Raw genomic sequence first — 14976 nt, forward strand, 5'->3', positions numbered from 1 at the left:
CTCGGTGAAGCTGCTTACATATTAGGCATTAAGATCTATAGAGATAGATCAAAACGCTTAATTGGACTTTCACAAAGCACATACCTTGACAAAATTTTGAAGAAGTTCAAAATGGATCAAGCAAAGAAAGGGTTCTTGCCTGTGTTACAAGGTGTGAAATTGAGTAAGACTCAATGCCCGACCACTGCAGAAGATAGAGAGAATATGAAAGATGTTCCCTATGCATCAGCCATAGGCTCTATCATGTATGCAATGCTGTGTACCAGACCTGATGTGTGCCTTGCTATAAGTTTAGCAGGGAGGTACCAAAGTAATCCAGGAATGGATCACTGGACAGCGGTCAAGAACATCCTGAAATAACTGAAAAGGACTAAGGATATGTTTCTCGTATATGGAAGTGACAAAGAGCTCATCGTAAAAGGTTACGTTGATGCAAGCTTTGACACTGATCCGGACGATTCTAAATCGCAAACCGGATACGTGTTTACATTAAACGGTGGAGCTGTCAGTTGGTGCAGTTCTAAACAAAGCGTCGTAGCGGGATCTACATGTGAAGCGGAATACATAGCTGCTTCGGAAGCAGCAAATGAAGGAGTCTGGATGAAGGAGTTCATATCCGATCTAGGTGTCATACCTAGTGCATCAGGTCCAATGAAAATCTTTTGTGACAATACTGGTGCAATTGCCTTGGCAAAGGAATCCAGATTTCACAAAAGGACCAAACACATCAAGAGACGCTTCAACTCCATCCGGGATCTAGTCCAGGTGGGAGACATAGAGATTTGCAAGATACATACGGATCTGAATGTTGCAGACCCGTTGACTAAGCCTCTTCCACGAGCAAAACATGATCAGCACCAAAGCTCCATGGGTGTTAGATTCATTACAGTGTAATCTAGATTATTGACTCTAGTGCAAGTGGGAGACTAAAGGAAATATGCCCTAGAGGCAATAATAAAGTTATTATTTATTTCCTTATAATCATGATAAATGTTTATTATTCATGCTAGAATTGTATTTTCCGGAAACATAATACATGTGTGAATACATAGACAAACAGAGTGTCACTAGTATGCCTCTACTTGACTAGCTCGTTAATCAAAGATGGTTATGTTTCCTAACCATGAACAATGAGTTGTTATTTAATTAACGAGGTCACATCATTAGTAGAATGATCTGATTGACATGACCCATTCCATTAGCTTAGCACCTGATCGTTTAGTATGTTGCTATTGCTTTCTTCATGACTTATACATGTTCCTACGACTATGAGATTATGCAACTCCCGTTTACCGGAGGAACACTTTGGGTACTACCAAACGTCACAACGTAAATGGGTGATTATAAAGGAATACTACAGGTGTCTCCAATGGTCGATGTTGGGTTGGCGTATTTCGAGATTAGGATTTCACTCCGATTGTCGGAGAGGTATCTCTGGGCCCTCTCGGTAATACACATCACATAAGCCTTGCAAGCATTACAACTAATATGTTAGTTGTGAGATGATGTATTACGGAACGAGTAAAGAGACTTGCCGTTAACGAGATTGAACTAGGTATTGGATACCGACGATCGAATCTCGGGCAAGTAACATACCGATGACAAAGGGAACAACGTATGTTGTTATGCGGTCTGACCGATAAAGATCTTCGTAGAATATGTAGGAGCCAATATGGGCATCCAGGTCCCGCTATTGGTTATTGACCAGAGACATGTTGGGGCATCCGAGCTAATATGTTAGTTGTGAGATGATGTATTACCGAGATCATGTGGTATAGAACAACCATATGCCTAGAAAATGATTCCCCCTCACTTGTATCGTCTACATTGTTCTCGAACCATATTGCAGGATCATGTGATACCACTGTTGAAGTTCCCCTTTCTTTCCCTTTGCCCTTTTCTTGAAACTAGTGATCTTGTCAACCATCAACACTTGATGCTCTTTCTTGATTTCTACCTTCGTTGATTTCAACATCACGAAGAGCTCGGGAATCATTTTCATCATCCCTTGCATACTATAGTTCATCACGAAGTTCTACTAACTTGGTGATGGTGACTAGAGAATTCTGTCAATCACTATCTTATCTGGAAGATTAACTCCCACTTGATTCAAGCGATTGAAGTACCCAGACAATCTGAGCACATGCTCACTAGTTGAGCGATTCTCCTCCATCTTTTAGCTATAGAACTTGTTGGAGACTTCATATCTCTCAACTCGGGTATTTGCTTGAAATATTAACTTCAATTCCTGGAACATCTCATATGGTCCATGACGTTCAAAACGTCTTTGAAGTCCCGATTCTAAGCCGTTTAAGCATGGTGCACTAAACTATCAAGTAGTCATCATACTAAGCTATCCAGACGTTCATAACTTCTGCATCTGCTCCTGCAATAGGTCTGTCACCTAGCGGTGCATTAAGGACATAATTCTTCTGTGCAGCAATGAGGATTTAACCTCAGATCACGGATCAAATCCGCAACATTGCTACTATCATTTTTCAACACAATTTTCTCTAGGAACATATCAAAATAAACACAGGGAAGCAACAACGCGAGCTATTGATCTACAACATGATTTGCAAAATACTACCAGGACTAAGTTCATGATAAATTTAAGTTCAATTTAATCATATTACTTAAGAACTCCCACTTAGATAGACATCCCTCTAATCCTCTAAGTGATCACGTGATCCAAATCAACTAAACCATAACCGATCATCACGTGAGATGGAGTAGTTTCATCGGTGAACATCATTATGTTGATCATATCTACTATATGATTCACGCTCGACCTTTCGGTCTCCGTGTTCCGAGGCCATATCTGCATATGCTAGGCTCGTCAAGTTTAACCTGAGTATTCTGCGTGTGCAACTGTTTTGCACCCGTTGTATTTGAACGTAGAGCCTATCACACCCGATCATCACGTGGTGTCTCAGCACGAAGAACTTTTGCAACGGTGCATACTCAGGGAGAACACTTCTTGATAATTTAGTGAGAGATCATCTTATAATACTACCGTCAATCAAAGCAAGATAAGATGCATAAAAAGATAAACATCACATGCAATCAATATAAGTGATATGATATGGCCATCATCATCTTGTGCTTGTGATCTCCATCTCCGAAGCACCGTCATGATCACCATCGTCACCGGCGCGACACCTTGATCTCCATCGTAGCATCGTTGTCGTCTCGCCAATCTTATGCTTCCACGACTATCACTACCGTTTAGTAATAAAGTAAAGCATTACATCGCGATTGCATTGCATACAATAAAGCGACAACCATATGGCTCCTGCCAGTTGCCGATAACTTGGTTACAAAACATGATCATCTCATACAATAAAATTCAGCATCATGCCTTGACCATATCCCATCACAACATGCCCTGCAAAAACAAGTTAGACGTCCTCTACTTTGTTGTTGCATGTTTTACGTGGCTGCTACGGGCTTAAGTAAGAACCAATCTCACCTACGCATCAAAACCACAACGATAGTTTGTCAAATAGACTCCGTTTTAACCTTCGCAAGGACCGGGCGTAGCCATACTTGGTTCAACTAAAGTTGGAGAGGCAGTCGCCCGCAAGCCATCTCTGTGCAAAGCACGTCGAGGGAACCGGTCTCGCGTAAGCGTACACGTAAGGTTGGTCCGGGTCGTCTCGTCCAACAATACCGCTGAACCAAAATATGACATGCTGGTAGGCAGTATGACTTGTATCGTCCACAACTCACTTGTGTTCTACTCGTGCATATAACATCAACATCATTAACCTAGGCTCGGATGCCACTGTTGGGTTTCGTAGTAATTTCAAAAAATTTCCTACGCGCACACAGGATCATGTGATGCATAGCAACGAGAGGAGAGTGTTGTCTACGTACCCAACGCAGACCGACTGCGGAAGCGATGACACGACGTAGAGGAAGTAGTCGTACGTCTTCACGATCCAACCGATCAAGCACCGAAACTACGGCACCTCCGAGTTCGAGCACACGTTCAGCTCGATGACGATCCCCGGACTCCGATCCAGCAAAGTGTCGGGGAAGAGTTTCGTCAGCACGACAGCGTGGTGACGATCTTGATGAATTACAGCAGCAGGGCTTCGCCTAAACTCCGCTACAGTATTATCGAGGAATATGGTGGCAGGGGGCACCGCACACGGCTAAGGAATCGATCACGTGGATCAACTTGTGTCAACTTGTGTGTTTAGAGGTGCCCCTGCCTCAGTATATAAAGGAGCCAAGGGGGGAGGGTGCGCCGGCCAGGAGGAGGAGGCGCAGGAGGAGTCCTACTCCTACCGGGAGTAGGACTCCCCTCCAATCCTATTCCAACTAGGATTCCCAAGGGGGAAAGAGGGAGAGGGGTGGCCGGCCACCTCTCCTAGTCCTAATAGGACTAGGAGAAGGGGGGAGGCGCGCAGCCCCCTTGGGCTGCCCCTTTCTCCTTTCCACTAAGGCCCATGAAGGCCCATGTGGTTCCCGGGGGGTTCCGGTAACCTCCCGGTAACCCGGTAAAATCCCGATTTCACCCGGAACACTTCCGATGTCCAAACATAGGCTTCCAATATATCAATCTTTATGTCTCGACCATTTCGAGACTCCTCGTCATGTCCGTGATCACATCCGGGACTCCGAACAACCTTCGGTACATCAAAATGCATAAACTCATAATATAACTGTCATCGTAACCTTAAGCGTGCGGACCCCTACGGGTTCGAGAACAATGTAGACATGACCGAGACATGTCTCTGGTCAATAACCAATAGCGGGACCTGGATGCCCATATTGGCTCCTACATATTCTACGAAGATCTTTATCGGTCAGACCGCATAACAACATACGTTGTTCCCTTTGTCATCGGTATGTTACTTGCCCGAGATTCGATCGTCGGTATCCAATACCTAGTTCAATCTCGTTACCGGCAAGTCTCTTTACTCGTTCCGCAATACATCATCTCACAACTAACATATTAGTTGTAATGCTTGCAAGGCTTATGTGATGTGTATTACCGAGAGGGCCCAGAGATACCTCTCCTACAATCGGAGTGACAAATCCTAATCTCGAAATACGCCAACCCAACATCGACCATTGGAGACACCTGTAGTACTCCTTTATAATCACCCAGTTACGTTGTGACATTTGGTAGTACCCAAAGTGTTCCTCCGGTAAACGGGAGTTGCATAATCTCATAGTCATAGGAACATGTATAAGTCATGAAGAAAGCAATAGCAACATACTAAACGATCAGGTGCTAAGCTAATGGAATGGGTCATGTCAATCAGATCATTCAACTAATGATGTGACCTCGTTAATCAAATAACAACTCATTGTTCATGGTCAGGAAACATAACCATCTTTGATTAACGAGCTAGTCAAGTAGAGGCATACTAGTGACACTCTGTTTGTCTATGTATTCACACATGTATTATGTTTCCCGTTAATACAATTCTAGCATGAATAATAAACATTTATCATGATATAAGGAAATAAATAATAACTTTATTATTGCCTCTAGGGCATATTTCCTACATTGTTCTCGAACGATACATCAACATCATTAACATCAACATCATTAACCTACGAATCCCAACAGTGGTATCAGAGCCTAGGTTAATGATGTTGATGTTATATGCACGAGTAGAACACAAGTGATTTGTGGACGATACAAGTCATACTGCCTACCAGCATGTCATATTTTGGTTCAGCGGTATTGTTGGACGAGACGACCCGGACCAACCTTACGCGTACGCTTACGCGAGACCGGTTCCCTCGACGTGCTTTGCACAGAGATGGCTTGCGGGCGACTGCCTCTCCAACTTTAGTTGAACCAAGTATGGCTACGCCCGGTCCTTGCGAAGGTTAAAACGGAGTCTATTTGACAAACTATCGTTGTGGTTTTGATGCGTAGGTGAGATTGGTTCTTACTTAAGCCCGTAGCAACCACGTAAAACATGCAACAACAAAGTAGAGGACGTCTAACTTGTTTTTGCAGGGCATGTTGTGATGTGATATGGTCAAGGCATGATGCTGAATTTTATTGTATGAGATGATCATGTTTTGTAACCAAGTTATCGGCAACTGGCAGGAGCCATATGGTTGTCGCTTTATTGTATGCAATGCAATCGCGATGTAATGCTTAACTTTATTACTAAACGGTAGTGATAGTCGTGAAAGCATAAGATTGGCGAGACAACAACGATGCTACGATGGAGATCAAGGTGTCGCGCCGGTGACGATGGTGATCATGACGGTGCTTCGGAGATGGAGATCACAAGCACGAGATGATGATGGCCATATCATATCACTTATATTGATTGCATGTGATGTTTATCTTTTTATGCATCTTATCTTGCTTTGATTGACGGTAGCATTATAAGATGATCTCTCATTAAATTATCAAGAAGTGTTCTCCCTGAGTATGCACCGTTGCCAAAGTTCGTCGTGCCCAGACACCACGTGATGATCGGGTGTGATAAGCTCTACGTCCATCTACAACGGGTGCAAGCCAGTTTTTGCACACGCAGAATACTCAGGTTAAACTTGACGAGCCTAGCATATGCAGATATGGCCTCGGAACACGGAGACCGAAAGGTCGAGCGTGAATCATATAGTAGATATGATCAACATAATGATGTTCACTGATGAAACTACTCCATCTCACGTGATGATCGGACATGGTTTAGTTGATTTGGATCACGTGATCACTTAGAGGATTAGAGGGATGTCTATCTAAGTGGGAGTTCTTAAGTAATATGATTAAATTGAACTTAAATTTATCATGAACTTAGTCCTAGTAGTATTTTGCAAATCATGTTGTAGATCAATAGCTCGCGTTGTTGCTTCCCTGTGTTTATTTTGATATGTTCCTAGAGAAAATTGTGTTGAAAAATGTTAGTAGCAATGTTGCGGATTTGATCCGTGATCTGAGGTTAAATCCTCATTGCTGCACAGAAGAATTATGTCCTTAATGCACCGCTAGGTGACAGACCTATTGCAGGAGCAGATGCAGAAGTTATGAACGTCTGGCTAGCTCAATATGATGACTACTTGATAGTTTAGTGCACCATGCTTAACGGCTTAGAATCGGGACTTCAAAGACGTTTTGAACGTCATGGACCATATGAGATGTTCCAAGAATTGAAGTTAATATTTCAAGCAAATACCCGAGTTGAGAGATATGAAGTCTCCAACAAGTTCTATAGCTAAAAGATGGAGGAGAATCGCTCAACTAGTGAGCATGTGCTCAGATTGTCTGGGTACTTCAATCGCTTGAATCAAGTGGGAGTTAAACTTCCAGATAAGATAGTGATTGACAGAATTCTCTAGTCACCATCACCAAGTTAGTAGAACTTCGTGATGAACTATAGTATGCAAGGGAAAGAAAGGGGAACTTCAAGTAGATTGACAAGCAAGTTGTCACTCCCACGAAGAAGCCCAAAGCTGAACCAAAGCCTGAAACTTAGTGCTTACACTGCAAAGGAAATGGTCACTGGAAGCGGAACTACCCTAAATATTTGGTGGATAAGAAGGATGGCAAAGTGAAAAAGGGTATATTTGATATACAGGTGTTTGATGTGTGCTTTACTAGTGTTTATAGCAACCCCTCGGTATTTGGTACTGGTTCAGTTGCTAAGAGTAGTAACTCGAAACGGGAGTTGCAGAATAAACAGAAACTAGTTAAGGGTGAAGTGATGATGTGTGTTGAAAGTAGTTTCAAGATTGATATGATCATCATCGCACACTCCCTATTCTTTCGGGATTAGTGTTGAACCTAAATAAATGTTATTTGGTGTTTGCGTTGAGCATGAATATGATTTGATCATGTTTATTGCAATACGGTTATTCATTTAAGTAAGAGAATAAACTGTTGTTCTATTTACATGAATAAAACCTTATATGGTTACACACCCAATGAAAATGGTTCATTGGATCTCGATCGTAGTGATACACATATTCATAATATTGATGCCAAAAGATGCAAAGTTAATAATGATAGTGCAACTTATTTGTGGCACTGCCGTTTGGGTCATATCGATGTAAAGCGCATGAAGAAACTCCATAAAGATGGATTTTCGGAATCACTTGGTTATGAATCATTTGATGCTTGCGAACTGTGCCTTTTGGGCAAGATGACTAAAACTCCGTTCTTCGGAACAATGGAACGAGTTACTGACTTGTTGGAAATAATACATACCGATGTATGCGATCCAATGAGTGCTGTTGCTCGTGGCAAGCATCGTTGTTTTCTGACCTTCACAAGATGATTTGAGCAGATATGGGTATATCTACTTGATGAAACATAAGTCTGAAATAGTTGAAAGGTTCAAAGAATTTCAGAGTGAAGTGGAAAAATCATCGTAACAAGAAAATAAAGTTTCTGCGATCTGATCGCGGAGACAAATATTTGAGTTACGAGTTTGGTCTTCAATTAAAACAATGTGGAATAGTTTCACAGCTCACGCCACCTGGAACACCACATCGTTATGGTGTGTCCGAACGTCGTAACCGCACTTTATTTGATATGGTGCGATCTATGATATCTCTTTACCACTATCGTTTTGGGGTTATGCATTAGAGACAGCTGCATTCACGTTTTAAAATAGGGCACCATCAAAATCCGTTGAGACGACGCCTTATGAACTGTGGTTTAGCAAGAAACAAAAGTTGTCGTTTCTTAAATTTGGGGTTGCGATGCTTATATGAAAAAGTTTCATCCTGATAAGCTCAAACTCAAATCGGAGAAGTGCGTCTTCATAGGATATCCAAAGGAAACTATTGGATACACCTTCTATCACAGATCCGAAAGGCAAGACTTTTGTTGCTAAATTCGGAAACTTTCTGGAGAAGGAGTTTCTCTCGAAAGAAGTGAGTGGGAGGAAAGTAGAACTTGACGAGGTAACCGTACCTGCTCCCTTACTGGAAAGTAGTTCATCACAGAAAACTGTTTCAGTGACATCTACACCAGTCAGTGAGGAAGCCAATGATAATGATCATGAAACTTCAGATCAAGATACTACTGAACTTCGTAGATCAACCAGAGTAAGATCCGCACCAGAGTCGGTAATCCTGTTCTGGAGGTCATGCTACTAGATCATGATGAACCTACGAACTATGAAGAAGCGATGGTGAGCCCAGATTCCGCAAAGTGGCTAGAAGCCATGAAATCTGAGATATGATCCATGTGTAGACTTTGATTGACTTGCCCGATGATCGGTGAGTCATTAAGAATAAATGGATCTTCAAGAGGAAGACAGACGTTGATAGAAGTGTTACTATCTACAAAGCTAGACTTGTCGAAAAAGGTTTTTGACAAAGTTCAAGGTGTTGAATACGATGAGATTTTCTTGCTCGTATCGATGCTTAAAAGTCTGTCCGAATCATGTTAGCAATTGCCGCATTTTATGAAATCTGGCAAATGGATAAACAAAACTGCATTCCTTAATGGATTTATTAAAGAAGAGTTGTATATGATGCAACCAGAAGGTTTTGTCAATCCAAAGGGAGCTAACAAAGTGTGCAAGCTCCAGCGATCCATTTATGGACTGGTGTAAGCCTCTCAGAGTTGGAATAAACGTTTTGATAGTGTGATCAAAGCATTTGGTTTTATACAGACTTTTGGAGAAGCCTGTATTTACAAGAAAGTGAGTGGGAGCTCTGTAGCATTTCTGATATTATATGTGGATGACATATTATTGATTGGAAATGATATAGAATTTTCTGGATAGCATAAAGGGATACTTGAATAAAAGTTTTTCAAGAAAAGACCTCAGTAAAAGCTACTTATATATTGAGAATCAAGATCTATTGAGATAGATCAAGACACTTGATAAGATTTTCAATGACTACATACCTTGGCAAGATTTTGAAATAGTTCAAAATGGAACAGTTAAAGAAAGAGTTCTTGCCTGTGTTGCAAAGGTATGAAATTGAGTAAGACTCAAATCTCGATCACAGCAGAAAATAGAAAGAGAATGAAAAGTCATTCCCTATGCCTCAGTCATAGGTTCTATAAAGTATGCTATGCTATGTACCAGACCTATTGTATACCTTGCTCTGTATTTGGCAAGGGAGTACAATAGTGATCTAGGAGTAGATCACTGGACATTGGTCAAGAATATCCTTAGTAAGGACTAAGGAGATGTTTCTCGATTATGGAGGTGATAAAAGAGTTTGTTGTAAAAGTTACATCAGTGCAAACTTTTACACTGATCCAGATGACTCTAAGTCTCAATCTGGATACATATTGAAAGTGGGAGCAATTAGCTAGAGTAGCTCCGCACAGAGCATTGTAGACATAGGATATTTGCAAAATACATACGGCTCTGAATATGACAGATCCGTTGACTAAGCTTCTCTCACGAGCAAAACATGATCACACCTTAGTACTCTTTGGGTGTTAATCACATAGCGATGTGAACTAGATTACTGAATCTAGTAAACCCTTTGGGTGTTGGTCACATGGTGATGTGAACTATTGCTGTTAAAATCACATGGCGATGTAATCTAGATTATTGACTCTAGTGCAAGTGGGAGACTGAAGGAAATATGCCCTAGAGGCAATAATAAAGTTATTATTTATTTCCTTATAATCATGATAAATGTTTATTATTCATGCTAGAATTGTATTTTCCGGAAACATAATACATGTGTGAATACATAGACAAACAGAGTGTCACTAGTATGCCTCTACTTGACTAGCTCGTTAATCAAAGATGGTTATGTTTCCTAACCATGAACAATGAGTTGTTATTTGATTAACGAGGTCACATCATTAGTAGAATGATCTGATTGACATGACCCATTCCATTAGCTTAGCACCTGATCGTTTAGTATGTTGCTATTGCTTTCTTCATGACTTATACATGTTCCTACGACTATGAGATTATGCAACTCCCGTTTACCGGAGGAACACTTTGGGTACTACCAAACGTCACAACGTAAATGGGTGATTATAAAGGAGTACTACAGGTGTCTCCAATGGTCGATGTTGGGTTGGCGTATTTCGAGATTAGGATTTGTCACTCCGATTGTCGGAGAGGTATCTCTGGGCCCTCTCGGTAATACACATCACATAAGCCTTGCAAGCATTACAAATAATATGTTAGTTGTGAGATGATGTATTACGGAACGAGTAAAGAGACTTGCCGTTAACGAGATTGAACTAGGTATTGGATACCGACGATCGAATCTCGGGCAAGTAACATACCGATGACAAAGGGAACAACGTATGTTGTTATGCGGTCTGACCGATAAAGATCTTCGTAGAATATGTAGGAGCCAATATGGGCATCCAGGTCCCGCTATTGGTTATTGACCAGAGACATGTCTCGGTCATGTCTACATTGTTCTCGAACCCGTAGGGTCCGCACGCTTAAGGTTACGATGACAGTTATATTATGAGTTTATGCATTTTGATGTACCGAAGGTTGTTCGGAGTCCTGGATGTGATCACGGACATGACGAGGAGTCTCGAAATGGTCGAGACGTAAAGATTGATATATTGGAAGCCTATGTTTGGACATCGGAAGTGTTCCGGGTGAAATCGGGATTTTACCGGGTTACCGGGAGGTTACCGGAACCCCCCGGGAGCCATATGGGCCATCATGGGCCTTAGTGGAAAGGAGAAAGGGGCAGCCCAAGGTGGCTGCGCCTCTTCCCCCTCCCCTAGTCCTATTAGGACTAGGAGAAGGTGGCCGGCCCCCCTCTCTCCCTTCCCCTCCGAGGAATCCTAGTTGGACTAGGATTGGAGGGGGAATCCTACTCCCAGTGGGAGTAGGACTCTCCTGCGCCTTCCCCCCTTTGGCCGGCCAGCCTCCCTCCTCTACTCCTTTATATACGGAGGCAGGGGCACCTCTAAACACACAAGTTGACACAAGTTGATCCACGTGATCGATTCCTTAGCCGTGTGCGGTGCCCCCTGCCACCATATTCCTCGATAATACTGTAGCGGAGTTTAGGCGAAGCCCTGCTGCTGTAGTTCATCAAGATCGTCACCACGCCGTCATGCTGACGAAACTCTTCCCCGACACTTTGCTGGATCGGAGCCCGGGGATCGTCATCGAGCTGAACGTGTGCTCGAACTCGGAGGTGCCGTAGTTTCGGTGCTTGATCGGTTGGATCGTGAAGACGTACGACTACTTCCTCTACATCGTGTCATTGCTTCCGCAGTCGGTCTGCGTTGGGTACGTAGACAACACTCTCCTCTCGTTGCTATGCATCACATGATCCTGTGTGCGCGTAGGAAAATTTTTGAAATTACTACGAATCCCAACAGTGGTATCAGAGCGATAATAAAGTTATTATTATTTCCTTATATCATGATAAATGTTTATTATTCATGCTAGAATTGTATTAACCGGAAACATAATACATGTGAGAATACATAGACAAACAGAGTGTCACTAGTATGCCTCTACTTGACTAGCTCGTTAATCAAAGATGGTTATGTTTCCTAACCATGAACAATGAGTTGTTATTTGATTAACGAGGTCACATCATTAGTAGAATGATCTGATTGACATGACCCATTCCATTAGCTTAGCACCTGATCGTTTAGTATGTTGCTATTGCTTTCTTCATGACTTATACATGTTCCTATGACTATGAGATTATGCAACTCCCGTTTGCCGGAGGAACACTTTGGGTATTACCAAACGTCACAACGTAAATGGGTGATTATAAAGGAGTACTACAGGTGTCTCCAATGGTCGATGTTGGGTTGGCGTATTTCGAGATTAGGATTTGTCACTCCGATTGTCGGAGAGGTATCTCTGGGCCCTCTCGGTAATACACATCACATAAGCCTTGCAAGCATTTCAACTAATATGTTAGTTGTGAGATGATGTATTACGGAACGAGTAAAGAGACTTGCCGGTAACGAGATTGAACTAGGTATTGGATACCGACGATCGAATCTCGGCCAAGTAACATACCGATGACAAAGGGAACAACGTATGTTGTTATGCGGTCTGACCGATAAAAATCTTCGTAGAATATGTAGGAACCAATATGGGCATCCAGGTCCCGCTATTGGTTATTGACCAGAGACATGTCTCGGTCATGTCTACATTGTTCTCGAACCCGTAGGGTCCGCACGCTTAAGGTTACGATGACAGTTATATTATGAGTTTATGCATTTTTGATGTCCCGAAGGTTGTTCGGAGTCCCGGATATGATCACGGACATGACGAGGAGTCTCGAAATGGTCGAGACGTAAAGATTGATATATTGGAAGCCTATGTTTGGACATCGGAAGTGTTCCGGGTGAAATCGGGATTTTACCGGGTTACCGGGAGGTTACCGGAACCCCCCGGGAACCATATGGGCCTTCATGGGCTTTAGTGGAAAGGTGAAAGGGCTGCCCACCAGGGCTGCGCGCCTCCCCCCTTCCCCTAGTCCTATTAGGACTAGGAGAGGTGGCCGGCCACCCTTCTCCCTCTTTCCCCCTTGGGAATCCTAGTTGGAATAGGATTGGGGGGGGAGTCCTACTCCCGGTAGGAGTAGGACTCCTCCTGCGCCTTTCCCTCTTGGCCGGCGCACCCTCCCCCCTTGGTTCCTTTATATACGGAGGCAGGGGCACCTCTAAACAGACAAGTTGACACAAGTTGATCCACGTGATCGATTCCTTAGCCGTGTGCGGTGCCCCCTGCCACCATATTCCTCGATAATACTATAGCGGAGTTTAGGCGAAGCCCTGCTGCTGTAGTTCATCAAGATCGTCACCACGCCGTCGTGCTGACGTAACTCTTCCCCGACACTTTGCTGGATCGGAGTCCGGGGATCGTCATCGAGCTGAACGTGTGCTCGAACTCGGAGGTGCCGTAGTTTCGGTGCTTGATCGGTTGGATCGTGAAGACGTACGACTACTTCCTCTACGTCGTGTCATTGCTTCCGCAGTCGGTCTGCGTTGGGTACGTAGACAACATGATGCTGAATTTTATTGTATGAGATGATCATGTTTTGTAACCAAGTTATCGGCAACTGGCAGGAGCCATATGGTTGTCGCTTTATTGTATGCAATGCAATCGCGATGTAATGCTTTACTTTATTACTAAACGGTAGTGATAGTCGTGGAAGCATAAGATTGGCGAGACGACAACGATGCTACGATGGAGATCAAGGTGTCGCGCCGGTGACGATGGTGATCATGACGGTGCTTCGGAGATGGAGATCACAAGCACAAGATGATGATGGCCATATCATATCACTTATATTGATTGCATGTGATGTTTATCTTTTTATGCATCTTATCTTCCTTTGATTGACGGTAGCATTATAAGATGATCTCTCACTAAATTATCAAGAAGTGTTCTCCCTGAGTATGCACCGTTGCAAAAGTTCTTCGTGCTGAGACACCACGTGATGATCGGGTGTGATAGGCTCTACGTTCAAATACAACGGGTGCAAAACAGTTGCGCACGCAGAATACTCAGGTTAAACTTGACGAGCCTAGCATATGCAGATATGGCCTCGGAACACGGAGACCGAAAGGTCGAGCGTGAATCATATAGTAGATATGATCAACATAATGATGTTCACCGATGAAACTACTCCATTTCACGTGATGATCGGACATGGTTTAGTTGATTTGGATCACGTGATCACTTAGAGGATTAGAGGGATGTCTATCTAAGTGGGAGTTCTTAAGTAATATGATTAAATTGAACTTAAATTTATCATGAACTTAGTCCTGGTAGTATTTTGCAAATCATGTTGTAGATCAATAGCTCGCGTTGTTGCTTCCCTGTGTTTATTTTGATATGTTCCTAGAGAAAATTGTGTTGAAAAATGTTAGTAGCAATGTTGCGGATTTGATCCGTGATCTGAGGTTAAATCCTCATTGCTGCACAGAAGAATTATGTCCTTAATGCACCGCTAGGTGACAGACCTATTGCAGGAGCAGATGCAGAAGTTATGAACGTCTGGCTAGCTCAATATGATGACTACTTGATAGTTTAGTGCACCATGCTTAACGGCTTA

This window comes from Triticum dicoccoides, chromosome 6A (genome assembly GCF_002162155.2).
Source record: "Triticum dicoccoides isolate Atlit2015 ecotype Zavitan chromosome 6A, WEW_v2.0, whole genome shotgun sequence".
In the NCBI taxonomy this organism is placed as follows: domain Eukaryota; kingdom Viridiplantae; phylum Streptophyta; class Magnoliopsida; order Poales; family Poaceae; genus Triticum; species Triticum dicoccoides.